We start from the raw sequence: 9,778 nt of genomic DNA on the forward strand, positions 1-9,778 counted from the left end.
TGCAGACCACTTCAAGCTACTCCTTGGCATTATTGAAAATAGTTTCCTATCAGGACAGCATTGCAGTGGTGTCAAGATACATCCCATCAAGCCATTGCAATGCACTGTAAACTCAGATCTCTTGAGCGGGGTTATGCTTTTGTATACCCTGCATCTTCCCACACAAAGCTCTAAGATCAGTATGAGAAAGGTGAAAAGCATATTGTCTCCAAACACACAACATTTGGTCCTCTTGAAAGAAAAGAATAGAGGAGTTTGAAACTAGCCAGGAAACTATTCAAAGTCTTACTTTATTCTCTTTATTAAATTTAATTATCATTCAAAGTCTTACTTTGAATACAGTAGACATGTCAGCTCAGAAAGGAAGACGTTACTAAGAACAAGGACTCAACAACTGCTGATAACGAAACATGCATAAGGGAAGGGAACACCTTAATGGGACATTTTGGAGACACCTACGAAGAAATTGGAGACACCTATTAAGAAATTACTTGCTCTGCTCTTTTTATCTTATTTAAAGTTAATTACACAATACTGGAACATTTCTAAAACAATTCCTGTTTTATATATTGATATAGTCTTTTGTACTTGTCTTCTAAACACTGGAGTCCTCAAACTAGGAAATTCACAGGCACAGAGAATTAAGACCACTCAACAGGACTCGTATGTATTCCTCACTTCAGGTCACTTGTGCTTTTTGGCTCCATAGCCAAATTCCAAGCCAGGGTCCAACCCTGAACTTGGTCCAGTTAGTGGCAGTGAGAGCTGAGCATGGGTCTCAGCAGCAGCTCTTCCTAGGCACAGGAGTTATACGGATTTAACTTCACTGCTGGAGTTACAAGGCTTACAACCCCACTAATGAGAAGGCAAAAACAGTTATCTGCTTGTAAAAATGAAATAATTTGTACCTGGGAAACGTGTAAGTGATGTGCATTTGTGCATCCTTTACTACAAAGTTCTTCAAATGTCCTCAGAAAAGTCCTTCTGTGTCAGACAGTGCAGGAGCATTATGTGCCACCTGTAAGCCCAGCAGGTGTTTTCCCCCGTTGCATGTTAAGCTGTCTGACTGCTGTGGGATTGTACGCAGGATGCACATGCCACCCAGAGACAGTAACACCCAACCCAACCACCCATTTCTCAGCCAAATGCACATCTGTGAGTGAGCATGACATTCCAGAGGAGCAGCTTTCAGCTTGGGTAAAGGGTGGGTTATTCCTCCCCAGGCTCCTGCGACCACACAGTTCCTATCCCAGTGCTGTCTCATGCATCTGCTCGTTTGAAGAACCCCTTGGAAGACAAGATCCTGCTGTGATTGACTCTGATGCTTACTTCACCTTTCCAAGCCCTACTAGTCCTTACTGTGCCTGTAGTCTAGGCTGCGGAAGAAGGTGGACATGACAGCATTTCCTACATCAACGAGTGGGATCAGGGAATGCCCTTGGCAATGACCTGGGCTTGTGTCTTTTGCTCCTGTGATTTCTTCCCTCATTTTGATATCATAGAGTCTTCACCCCTGAGCAACTCCTCACTATGCTGCATGCTAGAGCCATTCCCACAGGCTTTGCTCGACTCCTGGCTATCTCCCAGTGCTGGCAGCTCTCAGACCTTCCCGACTCCAGGCCAGACCAGATCCAAGTCTCCCCAAAGGAGAGCGCAATGCTTTTGCCAGGTCACCAGATCTTCTCTAGCCAGGCTGCTGTTTTATCACTTCAGGGATAGGATCAGACCTGCCTGCAGGAGATACATACCCAGGAAGTCACACACAATTATGTGGACAATTTTTTTTTTCCCCTTGTCCTTCTGTTCAAGCTACTGTAGTAGGAATGACATAGCACAAGAATTTGACCAAGCCCTTCAGGGTCACCCACTAGACTGTCTTGCCCTACTGACACACAAGGTGTTTGGTTTTTTTTTAAACAGTATAATATCATTGCTGACCTCCCAGAGGCTTCAGCAAGCACCATTATTGCTCACAATGACCAGGCACAACTTCATGTCACTGTAACATGGCTTTACTAGGATCCATGTCAGTCATCTCCCAGCCTGCAGAATTATACCTTCCCTACCATCCCAAGCATAAAAGACCAGCTTCAAATATTGTCATATCTTTAAAAAAAGAACTCTTGCCAGTCCAAAGAATTACACAAAAGAAGTAACAAGATTTAGTTTAGATATGAATCTAAACTAGCATGCCATGTTTTCCAATATACATTATACATACCAGACAAAATTCAAAATCATTAGGGAAGACGTCTATTTACATTTGATAATTCCCCCAGTACAAGAGCCTCATGGTTCACTTTGAAGTCACCTTTATCTACATTGCTTATAAAATTGTTGGAGGGCGTTTTCTTTTTGTTGGACAGAATAACACTAATATAAAAATCAAAGACCACTTGCAAAAAGAGTTCTTTGGTGGCAAACATAAGATCAAATCAGACAAAAAAAAACAGAAGACACTTACCCAGAATGCTGGAAAAACAAATTTTACTTCCATTGGTGATAGTTTACCCTAGAAGACAGTCCCAGGGTGGAAACCTTTAGAAAACAAACAAAAGGCCCGTTAGAATTAGAGCAGGTAACAAGGGCAAACACCATCAAACCTTTTGTAAACACTCTGCTAAAGATCAAACATCCTGCACTTCTGATTGCCGCCCTGTCTCAATTTCCTGACATGAACTCACAGATAAGTTGATCCTAGTTAAAAGTAACTGAAATGAAACAGTGCACCTACTCTGGAAAAAGGGAAAAGTTACAAAGCTTTGAAACAAACACTACATTTTCTGTTCCTCTTCCTCTGTGAGACCTTTAAAGTAAGTCAATGCCCTTAAGTGAAGTTTGGATGCACAAGCTGAAGGGGAAGCACAGATTAAGCCTAGTCAGGTTTTGACGTATTTACAGAGATCAGCATTTAAAGGACTTTGTGCTATTTGTCCCCTTGTTCACATGCCACTTTTTAACGGGATAAGAGTGATGCATTGCTAATTCCGCGAGATTTAACTGAATTTGTTTCTGATGAGATAATCCAGGAAGAGCAGAGATGGAAGGAGAAGCCAGGGTGAGGAAGATAATCCAGAAAACATAAGTCAAGAGAAGATTGCAGTCACAAGAAACAGACATCACAGAACAGTGGTTATGGTACCAGAGATGACAGCTCAAGCCAGGGAAGGAAAGAAAGCCAGTCCTGAGATGTGGTAAGAGGTCATGGGATGTACTTTTACAAGTGGTAAAATCTGCTAAAGTCAAGCTGCCTAGGTGAAACTAGATGAGGATCTTCCAAGTAGGACTGATCAGTCCCGTAAATTAAGAAGCTTTTCCAGCTTCTTTCATTAGTGCAGTTATATTTATCTGTATTATGAGAGAAAAGGAGGCAGAAGAGATTAGAGTGAAGAGTTAGAGAAGGCACCAGTGCAAGGGAGACCACGAAGGGGGATGTGACCGTAGGACAAGCAGACCAGTTGGACAACAGAAGAGACCTGTATGACAGGGCAGAGAAAGAAGGAAGGACAACTGAGGAAGAAGTGAAGTCATAAGACAATTTCTTCCTTGTGGTACGAAGCAAGCAAAGAAAAGTTGGATGAAAACTTACATACTAGAAGATGAATACACAGATGGGATTTAAGGTAAGAGATTTAGCTAAATAGCAGTCTTTAAATATTTTATTCACATGCAATTTGTGGTCACCATTCTTGATGCATTTCACATAAATGTGGTAAAATCCCAAATCCAAAAAAGCCCGTAGCAAAACTTGTACTAATTACAGTGAAATTTATACTTTGGCAACAAGTTCTAGGTATGTTCTATTCCTCCCCTTCCATTCCCCAACAAGGCAGGTTGCTTCTTTTCAAATAACTGTTAAATTAAGTTGCATGTTCAGCCTCATTAACCACCATCTCTATCTTCCTGCAGTTTTAGTTAGATAAGTCTTTGTGCATGGTTACCTCAATCCTTCTCCCAAACAATCCCGTAACGCTGCTTTTTATTGTATCATTCTTCAAATGCTCCTAATTACACTGGGGGCTGCCAGCACTATCAGAGCAGAGCTCTCCCATGGAAAAGCCAGGAGGTGCAGCCAGCGCTGGAGGTGGTGAGGCACATGCACCCTTTGGGCAGGTCTAGGGGTTTAGATGCTCTTCCATGCTGTCTTACCCACTTCAACCAAGACAACAGATCAGGAAATAGGCTCAAGTGAAGACTCAAACCTGCTGCACAGACACCAAGCCCCAAGCACGTGGAGCTGACTTCTCACTGCAGCTCCCCTCCAGCTCCATGAGCTCACCTGCTGGTCCACCACCTTCACACCCAGCACACAAACACAGGGCAGGAAGGAGATTCTGCCAGCCCACTGGAGTCAGGGGTACATCAGAGACCCCTGAATTTAGGATTTGTGCCTGACTGCAGCTTTTCCCACAAAGCACCCCCAAGTGAGACCATTTCCTCATAGGCAACAGGACACAGCACTGCCCCACAAGACAGAAACCCTCAGGAAGACCTTTTCCAGCAGCCTTTAATCAAGGGTCTGACCTAACCTTCAGTCCTTTTTTTTTTTTTAAAGCAAGCACAGGAGCAAACAAAGGTGCCAAAAATCACACAATTATCTGCTTCCAGCTGGAAATGAGGGTGTAAAGGCTGATTCAGCTCCACCCCAGGAGCTCAGCCCTGCCGAGGCTGTTCCTGGCCGCCCAGGGGTCAGGGCAGATCATCACAGCCACTGGGATTTATGCAAGAGACATGTTGCTCCCAGCTCCTCTCAAATCCCAAAGACACTGCTGTTATGTAACAGGAACAATCAAACCAGGCAGCTTTTCAGAGATTTGATTCTAAAACTGCTGAGCAGCTAAAAATGAGTGTGCCGTGGTGTTTTCTGCTCCTACCAGGTTAACCTGAAAGCTGCTGCAGCTCACAGCGACTCAGTTTGCACGTCGCCCAAGGCATCGAAATCCAGAAGGTGAAATAAAGCAACATTTGCCCACGTTCCCACCAGGTCCTCAGGGGAGCGCAAAGCTCTGTGTCTTCTGACCTGAGCCTCAGGGCTTTCATTTCTTCAGTATCAGTGGCTGGCTGGCTCTGCTGACATTAAAGGATTACTCACACAAATAAAGGCAGAGGGCCTGGACCTGAACTTTGCTGTGTTGACAAAGCAACACTGTCCTAGCTATTAGCTCCTGTTTCTGCAATGTTCCCTGCCTTGTGCGTACAGCAGTTTGAATTCACCAAGGCTCAGGTATATTATTTGACTACTGTTCCCTTTTTTAAAGCCTCGCTCTATCACACTGCACCAACAGCTAAGCAGCCTTTTCATCGTAACAGCAAGAGAAGAACCTCAGATCCCAGCGGGCTGCTACACCAGAACAAACATGTTCATTCCAAGAGCACGGCTCTGCCGGGTGTACTTGACTGCAATTTACTTGTGAATGTCTTTGAGCACAGCATCCTGCCAGCTTTCCCTGTGCACAGCATGCCACGATTCCTCCTGGCATTCTGGCATGAACAAATTACATCAGACTCAGAAATGTTGAATACAAAGCTTTATTTTTCCCCCATCAATCTAATTCTTATTCATTAACATCAATGCACCCTGTAGCATAGAAGTACACTACTCCGGAGTCATCCAGTCCCTCTGAAATTTTCTAATAGTATAAGCTTCAGAATTATTATGAGGACTGCAAGCAAATCTCAGGTGGCTTAAAGGGTTGTTCCACATGCCCTGTGCAAAGCTTGGCAGAGACAACATGCCAGAGGGCTGGAGCATCTCTGTTCAACATCCAGCACTACTGGAGCATCTTTGTTCAAGCTACCCTTGCCTGCCAGGTTGGCTTCTTGGCAGCCTTAGTATTTTGCCATAACTTAGAGCTGCCTGGAGGGATAATAACCACAGAAGCCAACTCATTTAGGATAAGCTATCAAACAGTTAAAATCCAAAAGCAAAATTTAATAGAGAACCTAATTAGCCCAGCATGTGTTTTGGATGCTTGTTTACTTTTAAGCTATGATTTCAAAGGGAAGTCATTCTCCTGTAAGTGCTTGCTGAAGTGATACTCACAGCTGCACAGAGAAAAAGCACAAGTTATGCCTTTCTTCCAGCCCTGCATCCAATGCAATAGCTGCCTCAAAGTTTATCTCTGGGTAGAACAGCCTGAAGGCTCACACAAGGAGCAGCAACCTGTACAGCACACCATCAGCTCAGTTAAGGGTCACAGTCACAGACTGGGAGTGGAATCCAAGGAATTTTGTAACTGATGCTTTTGGTAGTTTTAGGGCTTGCATAAAATCACTAATCTGCATGTGATGTCACTACCAGCAAAGCCTGGGAACTGCTGCTACACCAGATGCTTCTAAGGATTAACTTATTTGCAGAGTTTTGATGCAGATGTCTCCGCTGGAACAAAGTGGGCTTCTCCATGCAGTTCCCAAATGCCCTGCAAGAGTGGGCTGGCATGCTGCTCCCATTTCTGGAGAGGAAGCTAAAGGCAGTCTTAAACTTTAACACAATTACAGAGGAATTTAGATCTGCTATCTTCCAGCCAGGGTGCTACAGAGGCCACTTTCTGCACTGCAGAGCACCTTTAAACATCAGCCCAAAAGAGTAGCAGTAACTTCCACCTTTATCAAAACCCAATTTCTGCCCTGAAATGTGAAGGTTCACAGGACCAGGAGCTTTGAACCTGTTTGACCAACAGCCAGCTTTATAGCCACTTAATTGCAATAACAGTTCTTCCAATAAATTACTAAGATGACTGCTTAAATTAAGTCTTTCAGACTGCCCTTCCTTGTACTCAAGGAAGTCTTTGTACTTTTTAGATGTCTTCAATGTTTTTCAGACATGCCTTTCAGCTGCACAATGGTAATCTGATTCTATAGCACAACAGACTAACAGATCTTTAGTTGGCATAAATCAGCTCCTCACTGAAAAATCCAGAACAGCAGATGACACCCTTATAATGGCAATGGACAGAACAAATATGGCTTCTGGAGAGCAAAGCATCAAAAGCATACCCGGCTGTAGTAAGATAGTGCTGGAATAAGTTACAAAAATCCATCTGAATTACTTTCCTGAAGACTGTTCCAATGGGTTTGAGTTTGTAAGGAGCTTGCTATTGCAAAATCATCATGCACCTAAGCTTTGCTGCTTGTTACTTTCCACTTTTAGCTACTTATGACCTCCTCAACAAAACTGGCTGCAGAATTTTCAGCAAAAGTTGCATTTAAGCAAGGCCAATATAATTATAGGTAACATGATAAAACACAATCTTTTTGTCAGGAAAGCATTTGCTAAATCTGATGTGCTTCAGTAGTCTTAGGAGTTGGACTCGATGATCCTTGTGGATCCCTTCCAACTCAGATATTCTATAATTCTTGTTAGCAAACCTCAGCATCCAGCCAAGGTATATCCTCTTGTACCACTTGTTGCTGACTTTCAACGTCTTTACTGACATGTCCATTACTATGCCTCAATTTTTTCTCCTCCATTGTGCTCAATCAAATATTAAACCACTGTACAAGTGCTTCACATTCACCAATGTATGACTTTCTAGAAAACACATTTTTGGAGCCTGCTATTTGGTCTGCAGTTCTGTCCTATGCTGATTTCTGGTGACTCCTTCAGGAACTTAGGAGATAAAGAAGCTGGAAGTTTTACTTATGGTGATAGAAGACTATTTTTCACAGGGTACTGAATTCCCTGCCCAGCCTCTGATGTGCTGCTGCGCTTTACAGATGTGGAAAAACTGCAATTTTGCAATATCTGTGCTGCTAACTCTTGTCTGCTATCTCATTAAGTATCTAGCATTGCTTGCTATATCCAAATATATTTTGCATAGAAATACACACTCCAGAAGTGTAGCCCAGAAGTGTTAAGTGTTAAGCTACTTTCTTTATACAGTCACTATCACTACAGACAACCCCTTACAAAACTTTACCATAAGAAACACTCTGCTGTAAAGAGAAGTAGTTTTTCTATCAGACCCAAAGCTCTACCTGTCATTTGTTAGATCAGTAGCCGAATATCAGCTCTGTCCCTAAGGAGATGAACATATAGAATGACTTGGTATCATATCAAAGGTTACTTCAAATTAATGACATGGACACAGCCTTGCAAAGCTTTCCTCAGCCCCCCCAGTCTCATGCAGTGATTTCCAAACTCACGATACTTTGCTGAAAGGCTCACTTACAAAATCCCCCTTTTGTACATTGTGATGCAGCTCTATTCTGCTGGAATTAAGGCACTGATAAATAAAGCAAGAGTGAGAAGTTAATCTCCATCTTCGTACACGTAGCTCACTGCTACCACACTCCTGCAGCACAGGCTGTGCTGCTCTCCCCAGCAGATTGCAGGGATGGAAGGAGACAAGCAGTCGGTTATATTTAATGGCATTGGAAAACAACAGACTGGCTAAGAGTTTACAGAGTAGAGGATATAGAAGAGCCCACACCCCTGCTTCAGACTGGGGGTGAGAAACAGTAAGACCCACAGATACTATGCAGAACATAGAGAACATATAATAATTCCTGTAGGAAATCATGCAAACCAGAGCAAGGCATTTATGCATCACATTACATCCAGTTCAACTGCTGCCGAGTGCTTCCTTAAGGCAGCCATCCACTGCGAAGTTACACCCTGGGTGCAAACACTTGACATTTAATTATTGTGCTACCGCTACCTGAATACCCGTAAATATTTCTAATGCTTGACTTGCTGGGAAATATTTATTAGGTTTTTGATCTTTGAAGTTTAATGCAATGATGAATGATCAGGATCTTGAAAAGAGCCTTGCTCTTTTCACGCTCATAGCAACTGGGCTTGGCTGCTCCCTATCAGGGAGGGGAAAGGGAGCAGCATAAGTGGAGTTAGAAACTGCCAGCCTAGATGAACAGCTCTTCAAGTAGAGGTGCTTATGTGAGCAGGGAGAGCTGCGCTCACTGCCCTGCCCTCCACAGTTCTGCATTTTCCCTTCGCACCGAGGGGAAGCACTGACTTGTAAGTCACAGTAGAGGCTTTATTTGCCTTTCAGCAGTGAGGAAAGTCGAGGTGCACCTCCTCGGAAGGGTCACCGGGCTGGGGCCGTGCCCAGAAGGATGCTCTCACCCTGCCCCGCTCGCACCCACCGGCCGGAGGCCCCCAGGCAGCTGCGCCCCGCTTATCAGCATCCTCCAAACTTTCGGAGGAGCAGACCTGACACCGGACAGCGCCCACCCCGGCCAGCAGGGCTTCTTCCTTCGCTGCTCTCCCACCCCACGGGGAGGCTCCCACGCACCCGCTGCCTCCTCGGCACCGCGGCGTGGGAAGCGCTGCGCATCCCTGGCGGCGCGGGGGCCGCTCCGCATCCCCGGCGGATTTTTCCGCCCAACCTCCCCATCCCATCCCCAGCCTCCCCATCCCACGGGGATGCGGGGCAGGGACAGAGGGCAAACCCCACGCACCCCCGTGACGCTGCCCCGCGTGGGGCAGCGATGCTGGGCTCTCACCTGCCTCCGTTTCTGCCTCCTCCTCCTCCTCCTCCTGCCGGCAGGACGGAGCGGGGGCCGCCGCCGGCCTCCTTTATATAGCGGCGGGGGGGGCGCAGCCTCCGAGCCGAGCCGAGCCGAGCCGCAGCGCCCCCCCGCGGCCCGAGCCTCCCCCCGCGCCGCCCCCGCGCCCCGACCATGGGGGGGGGTGGGGGGCGCGTGGGAAACGCACCCCGCTTCGGGCCCCGGGATGCTCAAAGCAGAAAGGAGGAGCTGGTCCCCAAAAAAGAGAGCCCGCGAGGTGAGGGGAGGGCGTCCGGTTGGAAGGGGGGGG

General features: G+C 45.6%; 1 protein-coding gene and 1 long non-coding RNA gene across 12 annotated transcripts in view; one reads left to right on the forward strand and one right to left on the reverse strand.

The window, feature by feature from the left end:
* MTUS2 (microtubule associated scaffold protein 2) overlaps positions 1-9,522 on the reverse strand; it is a 298,437-nt gene extending 288,915 nt beyond the window's left edge. For 5 of the 11 annotated variants that reach the window (XR_014588416.1, XR_014588417.1, XR_014588418.1 and 2 more), the window contains exons 1-2: positions 9,466-9,522; positions 2,465-2,538 (exon numbers count right to left, since the gene is read on the reverse strand). The gene's annotated coding sequence lies outside the window, so the exon portion shown is untranslated. Of the gene's footprint in view, positions 1-2,464; positions 2,539-4,279; positions 4,891-9,465 lie in introns of those variants that run through there. The other 6 variants (XR_014588415.1, XM_083849408.1, XM_083849404.1 and 3 more) reach the window with 4 other exon arrangements.
* On the forward strand, positions 2,569-5,543 carry LOC310904567. Its single transcript, XR_014588446.1, has 3 exons — positions 2,569-2,813; positions 3,030-3,194; positions 4,878-5,543. It is a non-coding gene; the product is annotated as an uncharacterized lncRNA (long non-coding RNA).
* Positions 9,523-9,778: the final 256 nt, after the last annotated feature.

Source organism: Anser anser (genome assembly GCF_964211835.1).
Source record: "Anser anser genome assembly, chromosome: 1".
Lineage (NCBI taxonomy): Eukaryota > Metazoa > Chordata > Aves > Anseriformes > Anatidae > Anser > Anser anser.